This window comes from Leptopilina heterotoma, unplaced genomic scaffold (assembly GCF_015476425.1).
Source record: "Leptopilina heterotoma isolate Lh14 unplaced genomic scaffold, ASM1547642v1 Lhet_26, whole genome shotgun sequence".
NCBI classification, from domain to species: Eukaryota; Metazoa; Arthropoda; class Insecta; order Hymenoptera; family Figitidae; genus Leptopilina; species Leptopilina heterotoma.
Window position 1 is genome coordinate 2,626,604 of NW_025110969.1, and position 24,305 is coordinate 2,650,908.

Genomic DNA, 24,305 nt, shown 5'->3' on the forward strand with positions numbered 1-24,305 from the left:
AACTTCAAATTCAAACCTGAGTTTAAAATTCAATAACTTACAAGAATATTTTTATGAAACATAACCGATAATATTATTGTTAATGTAACTTCTTCAAAATTATTTTTATCATTTCCAATTCAATTAATATTTTCTGGAATTTTTAACTAAAATTCTTCTTTAAATCAATTATTATTTAATAATTTTTAAAAAAAAGTTCTTTGAGAATTTTCAAATCCATTTGTTTAACATTCAATTTTACAAAAAATTTCGATTATTCGGAAATTCTTGTATTATATATATTTAGAAAATAAAAAATTCAAAGAATTTCAACAAAAAAAATCAATTAAAATTCATCAAAAAAAATAATTTTACAGAATTAATTTACAAAAGTTAAAAGTTTGAAAAATTCAGAATTTCGAAGATTTTAATTTGAAACCTTTTTAAAATTCAAAGTTTTCTAAAAATTCACGCTATAATGCTTTTATTATTCAATTATTTTATTTTTTATTTTCATTTTAAAATTCAAAATTTTAAATACTTATTTTTTTATCTAAAATTTTAACTAAAATTCATTTTTAAATCAATTTTTATTAAAAAATTCTTTGAGAATTAAATTATTTAAATACAAAAATAAATAATTTATTGAATAATTGAATTTTTCTTATAATTCATAAAGAATTGTATCGAAAAATTTTCAAATAATATTGAATTCTTTTGACAAATTTTAATAAAATGTTTAAAAATAATTACATTTTTCGAGAAATCCCATTAAAATTGTATAAAAATAATTGAAATTTGAATTGAAATTGAATCCCTATAAAAATTTTTATTATTTATGAAAATAATTGAATTTTGAATTGAAATTTAATCCCTGTAAAAAAATTGTATTGTTTATGAAAATAATTGAATTATTGCGAAGAAATTTATAAAAAAATTTGTAAATAATTGAAGTACTGTGAAATTTTTATTAAATAATTCAATATTTTCATAAAATTTTATTAAATTTATTTTCAAATAATTGAATTCTTTTGCAAATTTTTATTAAAATAGTAGATATTGCGGAAAATTTTTAAAAATAATTGAAATTTAGCCAAAGTTTTATTACAATTTTTGAAAATATTTGAATTTCGAAGAAGACTTTTATTATTTATAAAGGCAATTGAAATTTTGACAAGAATTTTTAAAAATTTTTGATTATAATTAATTTCTGCGAAGAATATTATTACTTTTGAAAATAATTGATTTTTTGCAAACATTTTGTCACTTCTCCAAAATTCAATGGTTTTTTAAAAAATATTTTTAACTTAAATTAAAACTTTAATTAAAATTTTTCAAAAATTTAAGTTTATTAAAATTTCTAATTAAATTCATTCAAAATTGAATTTTTATAAAATTTGAAATTAAAGCTTTTGAAGTTCATCGATTTATGAAAATTGTAAACACAACTTTTTTAAAATTCAACTAATTTTGAAATATTCCTGTGAAATTTTTATTATTTATGAAAATAATAGAATGTTTGCAAATAAAATTTTATCAAAATTATTTTTAAATAATTGAATTTTTTTGGGAAATTTTATTAAATTTCTTTATTTCAATAAATTTGAATTTTTCTAAATATTTCTTAAAATTAAATTTTTTAAAAATATTTTATCAAAAAGTTTTTTTAAATAATTGAATTTGTTCGACGAATTTTAATAAAATTTTTAAGAATAATTGCATTTTTCGAGAAATTTATTTAAAATTGTATTAAAAATAATTGAAATTCAGCAACGAATTTTATTATTTATAAAAATAATTGAATTGCTAAGAAGAATTTTATTTCTTATGAACATAATTGAATCCTTGAAAAGAATTGTAATATTTATGAAAAATAATTGAATTCTCGCTAAGAATTTTATTAAAATTTTATTAAAATAATTGAATTTCAGTTGAAAAATTTTTATTATTTGTGAAAATAATTGAATTCTTAGGAAGAATTTTATTATACTTTTGATCTAAAAGTATTTCGCGCTTTTGAAATTATTCCTTTAGCACCAGGCGCCATTGTCCCTACATCCGCTACTGCGCGAACACTACCGCATCATTTTTTATTCCTTTTAAAATTGACTTCATGAATTTTTTTCATTAAACATACGACTAATTAGTCAAGTCATCAAAAACGTATTACTTTTTAAATTAACTTTTTTCCTGTACATTAATTATATACAAATTTCTTTGATATTAGAAAAAAAATAAACAGTTCTTCATACTTATTTTCAAGATCTCTATCTTTAACGCATACATATTACGCGTTCTTTTTTTTCTTTTCTTGCAATCACCCAGTGCCATAGATTATTAATTACCATATTGCATCATACATTCCCATTTATACAAAGTAGCCTAGAAAACAAGTTCGCTCCTCATATTTATATGTCAACAAAAATCGTGACTTTTTCGGGGAGAAGAAAAAATTTTTTTGTCGGTAAAAAAGAAAGTTGGGTTTTCGTGTAAGAAAAAAAATTAGGACTTGCTTGGTGGCCAAAATGCTAAATTTCCATTTTACTAAATTACAATTTTACACAGTTAGAGGTTAGGTTCGAAACACTCAGTCGGTAAAACAGTTTTTCTGTGTGTGGTTTAGCGAAATGGCAATTTAGCATTTTGTCCACCAAGCACTTAAATTGTCGGTAAAGGAAACTTAGGTCGATAAAGAAATTTGAAAATACTTTGATATTATTTCCTAAGGTGGAAATCAAAGTCAGAGTTCTATTCATAAAATAGGAGAAATAAAAACGATGACCGTGTACATATATTGGTTTTGAAAAAAGTTGAAGTGAATTATTCTTTTGAAAATCATATCCCCCAGGCGGCAAAATGCAACTCGTCTAACGCCCAATGTTAGGTACGCACCGCCTGTATGCATAATACATAAACATAAATGCTTAATATGATATCGCATGCGGCGTGGGTGTACGACCCTGGAGGACGTAGGAGCAGAGCAACGCAAAGCACAAAGCCACAACGGGGCAGGCAACTCACTCGTTTCCATGCCTTTTATGTAATTTTCCCCTGTGCCCCCTTCATCCTCCCTACACACAAACATACACCATCAAGACTCTTCAAACCAATGACGAATTATTTCTATGTTACTGCCTGCTATGCGTGTATGCGCATCACACTTTACTCAAGACCTGTCACTTTTTTTTTCATTTTACTCCTTTTTTTTCTATTTCGCTAAGCGTCAACGAAATCAAACACTTGCCTATATATATACACACACGGTCAATTTAAGAAATACAATATTTCAAACTCAATCTTGTCATTCTTGTCTCGAGATGAATAAAACGAGAAATTGTGCAATTCGAATGATTACAACAAAATAGAGAGGGGGGGAGGGAGGAATGATGACGTTTCATAAAGTTGTAAATCGTGTCTACTATTTGATAAAATATAAATAAGTAAAAATGTCACAAAATTTAATTTCATTTTATTGCAGTATGTATAGATAAAATGGGTGAACATAACCTCAAAGAAACGATACGATTGGAAAAAAATTATCAAAAAGATGTTATTTTTTTTATATAATAGTGAAAAAGCACGAAAAACGTGCTAAAAATAAATAAAGATAAAGGAACATTCTGCATTAAAATAAATTGGAAAATTAAATTTTTAATATATTAAATCGATTATTTTTAATACTTTTCGAAAAAGTTCTTTGATAATTCTTCAATTCTTTTGTTCTTCAAATAAAAACTTAAAATAATATAAAAAAATTCATTTAAGGGCATTTGAACCTTGATGACGTCACACATGCTTTGCACAATCTGTAACGTCATCAAGGTTCAAATGCCCTTAAAATTTTTCAAAAAAATTAATTTCAAAATTCAATTATTTCTAAAAATTCACACTAAATTGCTTTTAATATTCAATTATTATCTGAAATTCATTTTTAATTCAATTTTTATTAGAAAATTCTACGAGAATTCAATTCTTTAAATACAAAAATAAATAATTTATGGAATAATTGAATGTTTTTAAAAATTCAATTCTAAAATTGAAAGAATTTTATTAATAAATTTTTAAATAATCTATAAATAATTCTATATTCCTAATAATATTCAATTATTATCTAAAATTTTAATTGAAATTCATTTTTAAATCAATTTTTATTAAAAAATTCTATTAGAATTCAATTATTATTTGAATACAAAAATAAATAATTTATTGAATAATTGAAATTCAATTAAACTTTTTGGAAAAAATTAATTCTACAGAATTGTTTGTTAAAAGTATCTTGACAAATTTTAATAAAATTTTAAAAAATAATTTCTTTTTTGGAGAAATTTTGATTAAAATTGTATTAAAAATAATTGAATTCCTCTAAAGAATTTTATAAAAGTTTTTGTAAATAATTGAATTACTGTGAAATTTTTATTATTTATGAAAACAACGAGATGTTTGCGTAGAATTTTATTAAAATTTTTCTTTAATAATTGAATTCTTTTGGAAAATTTTATTAAAGTTAGTAGATATATTAAAAATCATTGAATTGAGGAAAGTTTTTGAAAATAATTGAAACTTTGTCAAGAATTTTATTAAAATTTTTGAAAATAATTGAATTTTGGAGAAATATTTTATTATTCATAAAGATAATTGAAATTTTTACGAGAATTTTTGTAAATTTTTGAACATATAATTGAATTTTGACGAATACTTAATATTACTGTTATAAAAATAATTGAATTCTTGTGACGAATTTGATTAAAATTTCATTTTAAATAATTGAATTTTTTTTTGTGAAATTTTTAAAAAAATATTAGACATTGAAAATAATTGAATTTTAACAAATTTTTGAAATTAATTAAATTTCTATGAAGAATTTCATTAAAATTCTTTAGAGAAAAATTGAATAATTGTTAGAAAGAATTTTATTAAAATTTTTGAAAACGCAATTTAATTCTTTGAAAAAATTCAATTAAAAATGTGTTGACAACAATACTTAAATTCTATTAAATAACTTATAGCAAATCTTTTGAAAATAATTGAATTTCATTCGTTGAATTTTAATAAAATTTTTAAAAATTGAAAAATGTAATTACATTTTTTGACGAATTCGATTAAAATTGTATTAAAAATAATTAAAATTCTATGATGAATTTTAATATTTATGAAAATAATTGAAAACCTATAGAGTTTTATTATTTATGCAAATAATTTAATTCTTGTAAAAAATGTTATTATTTATATGAAAATAATTTGTTTGCGTAGAATTTTATTAAACTTCTTTTTAAGTAATTGAATTCTTTTGGAAAATTTTTATTAAATTTACTTACTTGAGTAAATTTGAATTTATCTAAATATTTCTTAAAAAATTATATTTTTTAAATAAATTTTATCGAAACAGAATTTTTAAAAAATAATTGAATTTGTTCGACGAAGTTGAATAAAATTTTTGAGAATAATGGCATTTTTCGAGGAATTTATTTAAAATTGTATTAAAAATAATTGAAATTCAACAACGAATTTTATATTATCTATGAAAAAAATTGAATTCCTTAGAAGAATTTTATTTCTTATGAACATAATTGAATCCTTGAAAAGAATTGTAATGTTTATGAAAAATAATTGAATTCTCGCTAAGAATTTTAATAGATTTTATTATTCAAATAATTGAACTCCAGGTAACAAATTTTATATTATTTGTGAAAATAATTGAATTCTTGAGAGGAATTTTCTTAATTTTGAAAATAATTGAATTGTTGTGATGAAAATTGTTATTTTTGAAAATAATTGAATTTCAACGATCATTTTTATTTGTTGCAAAATTCAATATTTCTTTTAGTGTTTTTAACTAAAATTCTTTTATAAATCCATTATTTTAATCAATTAAATATGTATAAAAATTTAACCAATTTCTGATGAATTTGAATTAATTAAATTTTTTACAGTGTTGTAAGTTAAAAATACAGTGAATATTTTTTTAACTCCTAGAGTGAATGAATTAAGTGTAATTTAGTGACTACTTCGTTTCTAAAAGCCCCAAAAAAAATTTGTTTTTCTTACGCTGGGGGTCGACGCTAATTTTTTTTCAAGTTCAAGATTTTCTTTAAAAAAAGATCGAGTACTGTTTTAGCGAATATATATTTGTAATTACAGGAAAGAAATTTATCATTCGGTATTAATTTATATTAAAGGAAGAAGTTGACATATTATAATATAATATTCGAAAATATATTTGTTTGTCCTAAATTAAAAGTTTTCTGCCATTCCTTTCAGTTATTAAAGATCGTAACAAATTCATAGAAGCAGAATTTTAATATGAAGTTATTTTTTCAATCCCTATTAACGGGACTTTAGTTTTGAGTTCATTTCTTTATTGCCCTTTAATAACGTTTCTATACGGTATTTTCTCTAAATTCATAATTTTCCCCGACTATTTTATTACTTGACTTGCGACAGCATTTTCTGAAGAAATTCATCTTGACACATCCTATGTCGAGTGATTTTTCGAGTCATTCTCCTCCGTAGCGAGATAACATAATTAATAGGTCACTTTAAAACCCACGCACCTCTTTAAAAATATTTCAAATATAATCTGTCACACCCTTATAATAAATTCCCGGTGTTGAGTCAGATAAATTTCTTCTTCTTCTTCTTCTAAACTTCTTTTTTTTCCAATAGAGTCAAATCAGAATCGACTATATATGGAGGAAAAAAAACATCACACTTTGTATCGAGAGATAGAGATTGTTTTAAAGGTGTTCAGTTCGACTATCTACTTTGTTGAAATCCTAGTTACAATCCCCTTTCGAAAAAAGGAAAGAGAGGAGGCCGAGGAGAGGAGTCAAAATGGAAAAAAAAGGAGGAAACTTGTGAAAGGTATTGAAGGATGAAAGGAGGACTCTGGTTCCACCTCTCGTAATGCAATGGTACACGAGGTAGATTGGTCGGGGTCTCGTCGTCTCGGCTCAGCACCGAATCGAATCAATAGTATTTTCTACGCATTCGGATCGATAACTGCAGGTTCGGTGGGTTTCGCGCGCAAATCACGATATACATGTTGGTATATTCTACCACATAAAGCATTCACAGCGCTATTGCTCAGATATGTGACCCAGAAGTGGAAGGAGTCTGACCTTGTGCGACCTTATAGGTACCCGGCAATAAGCCGATGTTTCACGGTCAATGTCAAGATCGTGCCTCTTTTCATTCGCCTCCGTCCTCATCATCATCATCATCATCATCTTCTTCCTCTTTGTCGTTATACCCTTGTAATGCAAATCGAATCCTGCGTTTCCTTTCACACCTCTAATTCATCCCAATTTTTAAAAATTATCACGAAAATTACCCATTTCAAAAGGTATGTAAAAAAATTCAAAAAGTATGTCCTGTAGGTGGCAGTAGAATTATTATTCTACTGCCACCTACAGGACATACTTTTTGTTCTTGAAAACCAGTTTTAGAAATAGTGCTCTGTTGAAGAATTTAAAGACACTGATGTCGATACTCGAAAAATTATCACAAACCTAAGTACAGTGCAATTTGAGAATCTTGAACTAAAATTCTTCTTTAAATCAATTATTTTTAATAATTTTCGAAAAAGTTCTTTGACAATTGTCAAATTCACTTCTTTACAATATTTAATTTCACGAAATTTCAATTAATCGTAAATACTTCAAATAAAAACTTAAAATAATATTTAAAAAAAATACAATTTTACTTTTTCAAAAAATTTAATTTCAAAATTCAATTATTTCTAAAAGTTCACGCTACATTGCTTTTAATATTCAATTGTTATCTAAAACTTCAACTGAAATTCATTTTTATGAAATGAAAATCAATTATTATTAGAATATTCTACTGGAATTCAATTATTTAAATACAAATTTAAATGTAAAAATGCAAATAAATAATTTATTGAAGAATTGAACGTTTCTTAAAATTCAATTCCCATAAAGAACTTTATCAACAAATTTTTAAATAAATTGAATTCCTTCTACGAATTTTAATAAAATTTTTAAGAATATATTACACTGAGAAAACTGGAGTATTGGACTAAACATCTGGAGGGACAAATCGTTCATATACAGAAATGGAATTTTTTTCAAATATTTTATAATAAAACTTTTAGTAAGAATTCAATTGTTTTCAAAACTTTTAATAAAATTGTTAGCAACAAATTTTAAATTGAATTAAAAAATGGAAATTCTCGTCAAAATTTCAATTATCTTTATAAATAATAAAATTTCTTTAAATAATTCAATTATTTTCAAAAATACCGATAAAATTCTTCTCAAAAAATTCAATTATTTTTAGAAATACTAAAATTCTTTTCAGGAATTCAATTATTTTCAAAACTTTAAAATAAAAAATTTTTTGAAAAAATTCAATTACTTTCAAAAATTTTTAATAAAATTTATCGTTAAAATTCAATTATGTATTTTCAAAACTTTTAATAAAATTCTTCGTAGAAATTCAATTATTTTAAAAAAATAATAATATTGTTCGCAGATATTCAATTATTTTTAAAAATTAATAAAATTATTCACAGAATTCAATTATTTCAAAAAATAATAAATTTTTTGAATAAATTCAATTACTTTCAAAAATTTTATAAAATTCATCGTAAAAATTCAATTACTTTCAAAACTTTTAATAAAATTCTTCGCAGAAATTCAATTATTAAAAAAAAAAATAATAATATTGTTTGCAGAAATTCAATTATTTTTAAAAATTAATAAAATTCTACACCGGCATTCAATTATTTTCGATTAATTATTTAAAAAATTTATTGATAAAATTCTTCATGAGAATTCAATTTTAAGAAACATTCAATTACTCAATAAATTATTTATGTTTGTATTTAAATACCTAATTGAATTCTCTATTGATGAATTTTAATGAAATTTTTACGGATAATTTCATTTGTCGAGAAATTTGATGATAATTGTATTAAAAATAATTGAAATTCTACCAAGAATTTAAAAAAATTTTTTGAAAATATTATTTTTTTATTTGAATTTGAATATATATTTTTAAATATTTGAATTCTTTTATGAAATTTTATTGAAATAAAGTAGACATTGAAAATAATTGAATTTTGCCAAATTTTTGAAATTAATTTAATTTCTATGAAGAATTTTATTTTAATAATCAATTAAATATATATTAAAAAGTTTAACTATAATTTCAGAAGAATTTTAGTTATTAAAATTATTTTTAAATCTATAGAATTTTAAAAGTTTCCAATTAAATTCATTTAAAATTGGAATTTTACAAAATTTGAAATTAAAATCTTTTGAAGTTCATCTATTTATGAAAATTGTAAACGCAACTCTTTTATTAAAATTGAATTAATTTTGAAATATTGAAGTAAAATTACAAATTAGATTTCAAGAATAATTAGGTACAATAACTTTAGACAACAATTTTCCAGGATTTCAATCAAAATTTTTTGACTTTTTCAGGTTTTTTCAAGGTTTATAAAATTCCCTGACATTTCCAGATTTCAACTTTTTACTAACTTTTAAGATACTTCTTTTTGCAGTGTAACTAAAATATCTACTTTTCTATTTTTGGAATTGTTTTTAATATTCAATAAATGGAAAATCCTTCTTTTTATAATCAGTCTCCCTCAAGTATTTAGCGACGACTGTGTTTTGAAAAGCATTGTTTCGCGGTTTGTTTGAGAAAACGAGATAAGGCACGCGAAGAGAAAAAAAAAAAGATTGCGCATTGCAAAATTGAATCATCATTTTTATAAGAAACAAAACTCCTCGTTAATGATCAATATTTTTCCCTCGTTTTTTTTTTTTAACTTCCGTTGATTCTTGAATAATAAAAATTATTGTCAATCTTATAAACAAAAGTTTATTGACAATTCTCAGCACAATTTATTATAATATTCACGAAATATGTCGAAATTCACATGTGCTCGTTACTTGACTTTTATTTTATACAAAAAAGGGTATACATATTATTTTTTCACAAGTCTTCCTGCTCTTTCTCGTAATATATTTCGACACTTTTAAGCAACAATCGCTTTACACAATTCTGTATTTTAAAAAAAATATTATACAAAAAAAGAGTAAATAAAAATCTTACACAATAATTCAAATAAAAATAATTAATTATATTTTACATTATATTTATTGTTGGTAAATTTCAAAATTTTTCCTTTTTTTAAGATTCAAGAACCAAATATAACGGTTAAGTTTAAATTAGAGTCATTTAAGGTGCTTCTACAATGGAATTACTAATGCTATCAAAGGAGGAACTTAACTTCGCCCTTTGATAATATTAGTAATTCTATTGTAGAACCACCTTAAAGGACTTTAGTTTAAATTTTAAAATATATCAAAAAAAAAATGTGCCCAAATTTTTTTTTCAAAATTTTCATTTATAATTTCCCTAAAATTTGAGTTAGGTATTAAGTTTCGGTTTATTGAAAAAAAAATAGGTAAAAATACAAGCGTTTACTTTCACCTGAGATTAAAGATATCGCGTGTTTTTAAAAATAAACTTTCAGCAATGAATCGCACAGGTGGTCTTTTAACCCCTTCGCTATAAAAAGCGATAAGAAAATAAAATTACTTTTAGTAAAAAAAAATTTTAAAATGCAGTTTAGATTCAGTCAGACTTGATGAAAAAAATTACATTTTACGAATAATATAAAGCAAAGATTTTCGCAAACAGGAAAAAAGTGATATTTTTCTGCGGATAAAAAAAATATAAGAGACTCGAGGGAAAAACATCTTCATTTCGCAAGCGACTTCTCGTGTAGAATAAAAACAAAAAAAAAAGTCAATTCCAAGTGATTTACTGGTAATTCCCCCCCTCACCCCCTCGTGAAATAATATAAATTTTCTCCTTCTCCTTTACAAAATCGGCACTAGAAGAAAAACGAAGCTCGCCCATGACTCCGATTGTCTCGTAAGTTCTCAAGTTTTACATCTCGAGGCTGTTTGCCCTCCCCCCCTCCTCCTTGCCCCCACCCCACCCTCACTTTGTGATTCCTTCTCTCCTTGCGCTCCTTTTCATTGTGTAACATGCGATTCATGTATACATTGCGAAGACGCGAATCTCTATAATACCTACGACGACAACGACAACGACGACGAAGAAACTTCATGGCGCACACCACTAAAAAGAATTTTAACGCACAAACGTGACACGCCGTCAGTCGTTCACACAAGCCTAACTTGTCTCCTCTCACGGCCACGCATTGCGTAACCAACACTGCGCCATCACATTCAAGTCATGCCGTACGTGTGGCATGTTGGGACTATACACACTCAACATCAACACTTGTGGGGGCTCAGGATACAAAACTCGTGGACATTTCAAATTCAAAGCAAAATACATAATATCCAAGAAAGCGTAAATGGTTTTTCTTTCACGGAGAAAAAGGAATTGTTGTGGTAACTAAAAATTAAGTCCACATAACAATTCTGGATTGTCAATATAGAACTAGCAATTCTATTTGTTGTTGAGACAGAAGATAATTGTTAAAATAGAATTGTTATGAAAACTATTCAGATTTGCTCGATGAACAAGCATAGAATTGTTATGGATAAGTTGATTGAACAAATCTAGATTGTCATTTTGACAAAACAATTTGTTTAATTAATTATCGTTAAATTAATATATAATTTAACAGAAATAATCAAATCAATTGATAATTTAATATAAAATTTATTTCATTTATATTTTTTATACAAATTTATATATTTATTAATTTTTAAAAAATTGCTTAACAAATTTATGTCTGATAACGACATGTACAAAAAAGTGAGGTTATATTCAGTAGAACTCGTGTTCAAATTACCAACAAACGAAGAAATTGTTTCTTCCTCTAAATCACACTGTGTTAACAACTGCTCGCGCGCACTTTTTTTTCTTTTTCCGGAATCATAATTAACTTATAAAATCACTTAATTTAGAATAAAACACTAAAAAAGAAGAGCGGCACATATCCGCAAGACGCAAGACTCTCAAGTATACGGAAATGTACAGGGATGACAACTTGAACAATTAACCTGTCAGTCCAACAAATCCGAATTGTTCCATCAGCAATCGGCGGGATATTTGCTTCTACAACAAAATATGGAGTTGTAAACTGAACAGGCTGATTGTTACTAATTTGTATTATTGCTAAAACAAGATACATTTGTATTGACAACAATGCGAATTGTAATTTCAACATTCCTAATTGTATCAAGAATAAATCTACTAATAACAATCCAAAAATTGTTTGCACAACAACACCTTTTTTCTCCGTGTGTTGTTTTTTTGTTTAATTAATTAATTTGTAGAGTAATGAGTTACAACCAAAATATTAATGCTTTAACTAATCACACTTTTGATAACAAACACTCTTTTGATTTTGACAATACTAATATATCTTACAAATTGAAATAAATAACTGGAGAAGAAAAAATTTAGAATTTAAATAACCCTAATAACATAGATATCTACTTTACCAACTATACCTGCACCCTACTACACAACCCAACCTTTCTGTCAAAACTCTCTCTAATAGAAGCACATTTCCAACAAAAAATGTGTTTCTACAAATTCTTTGAAATTAATTAAATAAAAATTTCATAATGTTCTCATTATAAAATTTTTATTTCATTAATTTTAAAGAGTTTCTTTAATAAAAAATTTTTTTATTTCATATTTATAATGTTCTTTTAAAAGGTAAAAAGGTTTTATTTACATAAATGAAAACATAACCTTAAAAGATCAATAAGGATTAAAACAATTTTTAATTTTCTATTTTAGATCATTTAATTTTTATTTAATCCTTTTTGAAATCTTATTTCACTATGTCCGACGTTATTTGGATAACAATATATTTGTAAAATTATTCATCCACTGATGAGAAACTATATATATAGTTCGAAACTATACAGGGTTCCTACAGAAATTCGAACTTAAAATTCCATACCCTTTCCATGATTTCCAGGTCAAATTTTTAGGATTATATTAAAATCTAACCTCACTTGACATTTGATACAGAATAGGCTCATTTATTTTGAACAACTTGAAGTTGGTAAACTTTTGAAAATAATTGAATTCTTGAGATGACTTTTAATAATATTTCTTTCTAAATAATTGAATTCTTTTGTGAAATTTTATTGATATAGTAGATATTAAATATTAAATTGAGACAAAAAACGAATCAAAAGTGTTGCGAAGCAACGTTTTGATTCGTTTTTTGTCTCAATTTAAAATCCTTAGAAAAATAGTGATATTAATATAATATTTATTTGTTAAATTTTTTTTTTGAAGAAATATAAAAATTAATATATAAATAAATGTATTAGGTCTATATAAGAAAAAGAATTGTCATCAATAACTAAAATGCTCGAGGAATATATAAGAAAATATGAGAAAAAGCTCGGGATAATATGAAATTAAAACGGTCAAAATCTGGTCAAGTGAGATCTCAAAGGGACGAGGCTTATATATATATTTGATCTCACTTAACGATGAGCTATTTCTCTGGTATCCGGTAACAAAATTTACATAACGTTTTTGATACACAAAAATTGTCCGAGACCTCTAAAATAACAGGTTTCCCGTTTAACTATATCTTTCATGGTAATAAAACAACGAAAATAAAAATCGATTTCGTTTAGATCTTTTGAATTCCAAAAATTTTTATCTGTAACGAATTTTTTTCAAATTTTAATTTATAGATTTAGTGTTTATGAGATTCGATCCAGTCGAAGCCTAAAAAAATTCAATTTTCAGTAATTTAAATTACAATTTAAAAAATACAATTTTCTGTCAGTGAGAAACAATTTAGGCAACATAACCTAAAATTTAAAAATATTTCTCATTGACAAAAAATTGTATTAATTTTTATTTAAATACAACTGTTAATTGTTTAAAACGTTAATTTTGTAAAATGACTAATAAATTTTCTGGAATATTTCGAAAGTTATAAAAGCTTAAACATTATTAGTTTAAATTGAGAGTAATTCACTTTATGAATTTGTTTCTAGCATTAAAAATAAGTTATATTTAAGCTAAATTTATCTAATACCTTTTCTATAAGTTTCTATAAGTTAAATAAAAAATTTAAAGATCAAACTATTTATTTCGAAATCTTTTACTTTATAAGACGTTTTAAATTAAGGCGCGAATTTCCGCCAATGACCATTGAGGAGGAAAGCATGCGCAGTTGCGTTTGGAGAGCGTACCTGGCAACCTCTTTTCTTCACCTGTACGCTGAAGAAAAGAGTGATATTCAAATTAGTGATATGTTCCTAAAATGAGCTTCGACGTTCAACGTCGAAAACTATTATTTGGTTGTTAGAGCTGAAAATCTAATTTTATTTCTTTTATTCACTTTAGAAATTAAAAAATGTTCAGGACTCTTTATAACCTAAAATTGGATGTTCTATTTTCGTTTAGCTATAGAACTACTTTTAAGTCTACAAGAAAACTACTATAGTTGCAGGAAATTTAAGTTTAGAAGAAAACTATTTTTAAGTTCTTTTTCTGTATACATCCTAAAATAAGCTAGCCTTAATTCAAGATTTTTTTTCTTTTTATGAATTGGTACTAACTCCTCCACCCCTCGATTGTTATCAATTACCATTAGCTCTGCTTAATAAATTCAATTCCCCCTCCGCCCCCACTTTATCCTAACACCCTATCGTTCTCTCGTCCCACCGCTCGAAAACAAAAATTCTAATATTGTCAACTGCTTCCGCGATCCGAGGATACGGGTTGTAAAACACTTACGTGAGTTATTCACAGTAGAAAACCGTACAAGGACGATTATCGCTCGGCGATAAATGAAAAAAGAGGAGAAAAAAAATAGAAATAAAAGAAACGATAGAGCCACCATTTGCAGCAGAAGGCGGATGAAGTCTATAGTGACGAGGCTTTCACTTCACCAGGGGCGTTTTGGTAAAGGAGCTAGACGAGGGGCGCCTACGCGTGGTAAGAATAGTTGATTTGGCTTAATTGAGGTAAATGTAACATACGAGGGCACTGAAAGAGAACTAGGGCCACCATCTTTTTTTTTATTTTCTCCTCATTTTGTCTCTATATAATCTGCTACTATATGCTACCCCTATGCGGGGAGACTAGCTTGTTTCAGGGCGAAGGCTAATGACTCTTTGGAAAGAAGGGTCGGGTTATTAATAGAACTTTAATGCGGGAACCTCGAAGATTTTGTTAGCTACCCTGACGACGGTGAGTCAGAAACTCTCAATTCGACGAGAAATTTTCGACCCATATATCGTTTAAATAAAATTGTCAACTATTTAAACTTGATTAGTTTTCACCCTCATAACATTTTTTTCTAGTTTTGCCCTTTTTCTCCAAATTTCTTATAATCAGAAAATTAATTTTTGCTTCATTCAACCACCGCCATTTGGAGTACGTTACGTAACTCATAGTCAAGAACAATCACAACTAAAAGAAATCATTTAAAAAAGAAAGAATTTAATTTAATTTAAAAAATCATTTAATTGTTCACTAATATACTTCAAGGCTCGAAGCAGTAAAAGTATTTAAATATACGGACCTTACGGACCAAAATTAAAAAATTACGGACCTTACGGTCTAATTTGACAAAAATATAATCAGTCCGAGTCAAATAAAAGAACAATTTACTTAAAACTATAAATTATATTTTTATAATAATTCAAGATAACCGAATATTCAGTTATTATTTTCAAGAATGTTTAACTAAAATTCTTTCTTAAATCAATTATTTTTAAAAGTTTTCGAAAAAGTTCTTTGACAATTTTCAAATCCATTTCTTTACAATATTCAATTTTACGATATTTCAATTATTCGTAAATTCTTCAATTATTTTAGTCTTCAAATTTTTTAAGTGAAATTCATTTTTAAATCAATTTTTATTAGAAAGTTCCACTAGAATTCAATTATTTAAACACAAAAGTAAATAATTTATTGAAATAATTGAATGTTTTTTTAAAATTCAATTCCCATAAAGAATTTTATCAACAAATTCATCTGTTTATAAAAATTGTAAACGCAACTTCTTTAAAATTCAGTTAATTTTGAAATATTTCGGTGAAATTTTTTTTATTTATGAAAATAATAAAATGTTTGCATAAAATTTTATCAAAATTATTTTTAAATTGAATTCTTTTGGGAAATTTTATTAAATTTCTTTATTTGAATAAATTTAAAATTATCTAAATATTTCTTTTAAAATTTAAGTTTTTTAACAAAAATTTATAAAAATTTTTCAAATAATAGAATTCATTCGACAGATTTTAATAAAATTTCTAAGAATAATTGCATTTTTCGAGGAATTTATTTAAACTTAAATTAAAAATAATTGAAATTCAGTAACGAACTTTATTATTTAAGAAAATAATTGAATTCTCGCAAAGAATTTTATTAAAATTCTGTTTAAATAATTGAATTTCAGTTAACAAATTTCTAGTTAAGTTTTTTAAAAATTCAAATGTTCTTAAAATTGAAACCTTTTGAAATTCATTTATTTATGAAAATTGTAAACTGAAATCTATTTTGATATCAATTTTTATTAGGAAATTCTACTAGGATTCAATTATTTGAATACAAAAATGAATAATTGAATGTTTCTTAAAATTCAATTCCCATAAAGAATTGTGTCAACAAATTTTTAAGAATAAATAACATTTTTCGAGAAATACGATTAAAATTGTATTAAAAATAATTGAAAGTCTGCGATGACTTTTATTATTTATGAAAATAATTGAATTGCTAAAAAGAATTTTATTATTTACGAAAATAATTGAATCCATGTAAAATTTTTATTATTTCTGAAAAGAATTGAATGATTTCGAAGAAATTTATAAAAAAAATTTGTAAATAATTGAATTTCTGTGAAATTTTTAATATTTTATGAAAATAATTGAAGGTTTGCGTAGAATTTAAAAAAAAAAATTTTTTTAATAATTGAAAATCATTAAATTAAAGAAAATTTTTTTAAATAATTGAATTTCTGCTATTATTTGTAATTTCTCTAAACATCTCCAAATTATATCGTACAATTTACAAACTTTTCGTCTTTTCTCAATCAAATTTCGGACTTTATGGACTTTTTTTTAAAAAATCTGACTTTTACGGACTTTAAGTAAATTTACGGACTTTTACTGAATTTACGCACCTAGTTTGAGCCCTAAATAATTTTATTATAAATATTGTCAATATGTAGTCTAACACTCACAATATTCGCATTGTCAAATATAAAAAAAAGGCAAAAATCGAAAAATTAGAAAAATAGAAAAAAATTTTCATCGATGATTTTAAATGGTTAAAAAATTGAGATGCAGCATTCAAAGATATGCCACGTCCTAGAACGAGGATTACTCCATCGATCGACCGAATTTCGACCTCGCTGCAAACGAGGTCAGAGGCATCGGAGTTATAAACGTTGAGTAAGTAGACATGGATAAGATAGACCATCAGTCAATTTCGTTTTAAGCAATCATCAATATTTCTACAGATGTGAATAAGATGTCACACTTCTTCCTTATATATACAGAAATAATTCTCGCATCTATATACACATTCGAAAAAAGAGAAAAAGAAAAACTTGTTTTTTCGTCAAACGGGAATCATTATCATCGAAATTTATTTATCGGTGGATCATACATGAAAACCGCCCTATCATGCATATACATCATTTTATTCAATGTGTTTTCATGCAAACAAAATGCGCTTCCGTGCGTCACTCATTGGCGTAGGAATAACAGTAATTTTTCAACTCTCGTCTCTGTTTGTATAAAATTGAAAAATCAAAATTCGACTACAAGACGGATAAAAATTTAATTATGATAGAAAAATTATGCAATATTATGCTGTAAAAGGTTTAAAACCTTTTTTTTGAATAAATTGAATAAATCTACCTTTCTCTGGAGATGTTAAATTTTATCAAAAATAAGGGGTTATACTTAAATTCCAGAACGCCTTTTTTTGCAATTTTGGATGTACCACCCTTCCCCATGTAACAAACTTTTACATACATTAGCGCCATTTTTATGCTGAGAGTAACAAATATCTTGACCCCTCCCCACCCCCTGAAGTGTTACGTAAAAGGCCCCTAAGTCGAAAAAGAGGCATTTGTAAAAAAATGGAAAAAACTACCATCCGTTGAAAATCTAGAATCGAGGAAGTGACGTTAGGGACAGTGATGACAAAAAAAACCCCGGAAAATAGTTTCGTCAGATCCGGAGAGTAAGAGCTGAAAGTATAACCGTAAAGAATTTTAAAAACGCTGTAGTCACGTAGCAACAACGGTAGGGGAAGGAAGGAAGGAGGAGTAGTATTAAAAATAGAAAGAAAAAAAGTGTTTTGTGGTAAAAGGAATATTCGCTTTTTTTGAGATTTTTCGTTTGAAAGATGATGGTTTGAAAGAGGTGCCAACCCTGCTTTTGAAAGTGGAGAGAATGCGTCTATCACACTGGGTGGAGTATATATATGTATATATGTGATATAACCTCGTGTAGCAATATACAAGAGTTTCGCTGTGAGTTTCGTCGTCGAGTGGCGAGTGTGCTCGGATATCTGTCCCTCGTCGCACCTCCCCCCATACTGGGGGAGTGCCAGGATGTGCTTGGAACGATGAACGCGTTCAGAGTCCACGTCGCATATCAGTGAGTGTGCCTTTTGCGCTGCTTTGCGCCCCATGTCTGTGTGCCAGTTTGAAATACTTGGTGTCTGTTTGGAATGGTATACAGGTATGGCTTGCTTGGCTTTCCGTTAGCTCTTGTGTGGAAGCACCAGGTTCAGAGTTAACGGAGAATTTCGCGTCAAAGCAGGGATGGGTGAGACGCGGAGGGAATTGGCCTCTGCCGCACCGTGGATGAGCGTGTCCCACATTTTAGAATCATCGTCGTTCAATTGCGCTCGATTCATTCGTTTTGTTATTGTAACAAAATTGTGCAGTCAAATCTTCTTTTTTCCCTTCACCCTTTTCGAGCGAACGCAAAAACTCATTCTGCATTCTTCCTTCTTTGTCCCACGAATTTACTAACCTGACATATTTTTATAAAAATCAGTTTTTCAGAAAGTTGTAGCATGCTCGACCTTTTGGTTTTGCAACATCGGCAGTGCCACGAAGGTGCTCCTTTAACCTCCCCAAGATACAAAGGGTCAGAGGAAAAAAGTAAAAATCTCTGTGAAATCAACAGCTGTTAATCAATATTTTCCGGGCTGAAGAATGACGGAAGCGAGCGCGGATGTTCAACGAAAATTGTTGCTTCAAACTACAATATCGATCATTCACCGCCCCTCCGGCAAAACAGCCGTTCGGATAAGAACGAGTGCCGTTGTTCCAATCCTCCTCAATTTGATTTGCTCGAAATCGTGATCCTCTCGCTCCCATTGGCGTCACTAAACGTCTATAAGTTCAACAAGACAATGACTCCATAGTTGCAACTGACATTAAAAACCCTCGAGACTTTATTCTTATTGCAAATATTCTAAAAATTCAAGAAAAACCATCTCTTCGTTAATAATAGATAATTGCGCCAGCATCAATTATTTTCTACAACATAAAAACTAATCACCTTCAACTCGAGAATGATAAGCTCAAGGGGAGTTCTCATAAAACGATTTAACAATCAAGCCTTAGATGCGAACGAGAATTATCATATATGGAATTTTATAGTGTAACGATTTTGATAAAATTCACAGAAGAAGATAAGACACATGAAAAGGAAGAAGGAGCGGTTTACGGAAAAGCTAATTTTAGATTACCGGGGAAAAAGAATTTGGAGGAAAAAATTGAAAGATTTTGAGATTTGAAGAGAATTGGAAAGAATTTGAAAAGAATTTGAAAGAAATTGGAAAATCTTTGGTCAAGCTCTAACAATTCTCGATGTTAAAAGGGGAGAGCTCTGGAATATTTGGCGCAGGAACTTAGTATTAGTCAAACAGCCTTTAGCATCTCGCTCTCTTTTGCGCTTCGCTCAACTCACCTATTTGGAATACATAAAGAAGCGCGTCCACGCACATGTATACATAAATATATACATACACGTGACGAGTTTCGCACACAGACAAGAAGCGAGACGGTCGCCATCTTTCGTTTGGCTGGCTGCACCCCACTGCTACACCTCCCGCACCCTTTCGCTCCTTGTACTCTCTATCTTTCTCTTTTGCAAACCTCTCCTTCATTTTCCCCCGTTTCCTTCTCCTGAGCCCTCACAAATACCAACACCCTCCACCACCATCGCCGCCCCTCGCGCAACTCACACACACACAAACACACAATTCCTATTGCGCTCGACCTCGAGCATTCGCATGCATTGGCGTCACAACAACCCCAAGGATCTTGTCCATATTTTTTCCTCTCTCTTTCTCTATTCCTATAGCTTTCGATTACGTGCTACGAATTTCTATATTTGTCCAAACACTCCACTGTTAATCGTCTTTCTCGATCTTCGACCTCACATTTGACCCGTTAATAGTGTCTGAGCCTTAAAATCAGCATGCTAATAAATTCCGTCTGGAAAAGTAATCTTCAATCCGTGTTTTCCAAAATTTTATGCAATGCTTTCTGTTGAATAATTTTTCGATCTATTCGGAAAGAAATGTTGTTACTGTTGTTACTTTTTTCTAGATAATTTCTCATATACTTTATTAGTACACACCACTGTCGATTTTACATAATTTTATCATATGATGTTGAGGTCCTCCCAACATAGAGGATTTTCGACAAAACTTCACACAATAGACTTTGGTCTACTAACACCAAAAAGTGGGGTATAAAGACCCTCTATGTAGAAATTTTTTAAAAAACGCGATTTTAAATACACTAGAGTTTCACTTATTTTCAGTCTCACTTATTTTCATAGTTTCTAGTCTCGCTTATTTTCACCTAGGATCGGCTCATTTCCCAACTTACTGTAATACTATGCATTTGTAAATATAACCTCAAATAGTACGTTATCTTGATCACCTGTAGACGAATCTTTTTTTTCAACTTCCATTTCTTTACAACTTGGATAAAATTGAATAAAACACTTCTGGATTTATCACTAATTTGTTGTAATAATAATGCACAGTCTCTAACCTTTATTTTCACTGTATACTGTAAAATACTTTGACATAAATAACAAACATAACCCTCAATTTCATGCCAATAGTGCGCAAACACAAACAGAGACAACCTAACATTTTCATTGGTTCGTTTTCAAATAGAACGAGCCAATTAGATAAGCTCCTTAAATACTTGCACTTCCCTAGACCGACAATAATCATCTGAGTAGGCAGAGGCTTAAATAGACAAATAGAAAGTCTCGTTACTTCAATCAGGAGACAATTTGAGTAAAAATTCTGGGACATAGATGAACAACATTTTCTTCGAGGGGCAAAAAATAGAACTTGCCTCTCCTTTAAATAATGTTTCATACGCCACTGACATCAAACTGACAACGTTAGCGACTACTCTCGATAACAACCGCAAATTTTTAACCGCACTGCTGTTGGAAAAGTACAATTTACTACAACTGCAGAATACTTATAGTTACACATTCTGTATCTATTGTATAAATAAATAATACAGAAATTTTTTCTACGGTGTAAAAAATTCAATTACTTCGCCCCACTTGATATAGGGGTCCTAGTAAGGGTCTAAACAATTTTTCTAATTTCTGTTAAGGACCATAAAGCCTTATTTTAAATAGGGCAAAGTAGGTCAATTTCTGTACGGGATTTATCTATTGTAGACAAACCATAATTATAATACATACAAGCTAGAACAATTGTAATTTTCTTTCAACCTTAACTAGCATAATTGAAAATTACAACCGATTAGAACAATCCTTGAAAAATATCATCAATTGATTTATTAACGATCCTTAGCAGAGAATTTTCAAGAGAACAAATGACAACGTGCGGAGGGAAAAAAATCTATCAATGCAACACCACCTCTCGTGATTTGAATACTAATAACGTAATATTATGCAACAAAAACGCCATTCAAAGCAAGAAGCCTAAATGCGCCTTTTATGCAATATTTTTACGCAATTTTTGTATAAAAGAATTTAGCTCCCTTTTTATGCTAAAAATATTTCTTCTACAAATCGACTTTATTCCGAAACCGAAATGTGACGCTTCACTACGATTTTAAAGAAAAATCATCGAATCAAAAGATAAAATTAACTAACAAAAATTCCAACATTAAAGGTGAAAAATCTCTAATCTATGCACAATGACGAAGCTATTCCTTTAACTTTTCTATACTTCTAATTGGAAACTAATTTCACGCTCGACACTCTATTCCAATGTTCATAACAAAGTTTCAGAATGAAAATCTCAATTTCCTGTTTCAACGAAAAACTCTCCTCCTGTGAAACTTTTAAAATATTTTTCCACAATTTCTCACTATAATTCAAATCCTGGGCTTTGTAGTTGAACGAAGCAGAACGCATACAGTTAAAAGTGGGACGCGCGAAGCCCAAAGAGAGCTAGAATATTATATTTGACTCCTAGTAAATTGTCGCAATTCTTTTTGAAAGGTCTTAAAATCCAATTCACAATCGATTATTTGTTACTTTTTCCCTATATCTACTTTCCCCAATAGTTATGCACTATCACATCTAGGTTAATCAGCACCTAATTACTTATAAATACCCAGTACATTATATTCTCATTTATGACAAAACGACAACAAGATAAAATAAAGTGAATAATGTCACAATTATCGAAATTTCGAAACGAAAAATAATAATTCAAAAAGTGAGAAACGGTGTAATGTGGAAAATATAAAACCTTAGCGAGAACCTTAGTAAAGGAAATGTATTATAAGATAAAATTCAGACTGTTCGACGATAAATTATTCAGAGGGCAGTGACAGTCTGTAATGCTAAAACACTCATCACACTCTCAATTCTCAAACATAAACACTTTCAACCTTCTGGTAAAGATCAATGTCAAAATCATCATCAAAAAAACTATAACATTCTCATTAAAAAATGATTTTTAAAAACTTAAGATACTTCACAATTTTAAAAAAACGTACCAAACCCATCAATTATTTTAATCTCTTAGAAACGGAATTTAATTGGATCCAAATTATGAATGTTATGTCCATGACAGAAGAAAACGCAATTGCGTGCATATTTTACACTTTCAGATGAATTATTTGTACTGTTCTTATAAAAACTGGAGCTCGACGGAGTTTTAACCTCGAAGCGTTAATAATTTCCAGGTATACAATATTTACAGTTTAATGAGAAAGAAAGGTTTGAGGGGAGAAACCATCTCAACACACGCGAAAGACATTCCCCCCCCAAAAAAAAAATTTAATAATTTACGGAAAACAAGTATAAAAATTAAATTGGCAAGGGGGGAAAAAAAGATGAAATGAGGAATAGATTGAGAACAATCAAACAGAAGGTGAAGTAATCTTGAGTTTCGAGATCTCTTGATCTAAATAATGAAATCCAACTTTCTAAAACTGCATTTTTCTTATGAGCACTCAGTCAAGGTCGATTGTTTGATTACTATATGGATATTATTTTGGGAGTTTTTTTTAAGTGATTTTTAAAAAATTTATTTACCCTCTGAATGTATAAGTTTTTAACATCGTTAAGAAATCAAATTCTATCTCGACAATTGTAATCGAATTAATTATGCATACTATAAATTCAAATATTATAGGCTTATTAAAAGGAACACGTGTAAACGGCAGTAAATAATGAAGAAATTGAAGAATAAATTTTTTTCCAGAACTTTACATATATTATTTTAATCATTAACTGTTAATTTCATTTATAATTATCTCATTTTGGTAAATTTATTTCAAATTATCGATGTAGATTTCCTCATAATTGTCAGAGATAAATATTTTTTTAAAAATTAATTTGAAAGTCTGTCAAAATAATAAAAATAATAACTGAGGAATAACAACAATAATAATAAAAACAATAAGAATAATACCAATTAAAATTTTAAAAATAGTAACAACAATTATTTTTTGTCCTCCCCCCTCCCCTACAATCTTATGTATTTTTTTCCTCGTGTATTTTCTTATGAGAATTGGTTTCTAAAATGTCAAAAATTTGATTAAATGAAAAATAGTTTTATGAGATTAATTTTCGGTGATGTTTATAATTTTTTAAGTAAATATACAGAAAGAGAATTAATTACTATTAAAAATTTACCCATTTGTAATTTATGTACGACTATATATATAAATTATAAATATTATAAACATGCAAATATAAATCACATAAAAATATAACAAATAAAAATCATCTATTAAAAACTTTAACAAATGATTGTATTTTCAAATAAATTAAATTATAGTAATTCAGATTAATTTTTGTTACAAGTTATATGCTCTAATG

At 27.3% G+C, this 24,305-nt stretch overlaps 1 protein-coding gene across 5 annotated transcripts in view; it reads right to left on the reverse strand.

Moving 5' to 3' along the window:
* LOC122503382 (protein tramtrack, alpha isoform-like) overlaps positions 1-24,305 on the reverse strand; it is a 93,495-nt gene that overhangs the window by 58,930 nt on the left and 10,260 nt on the right. The window lies entirely within an intron of this gene.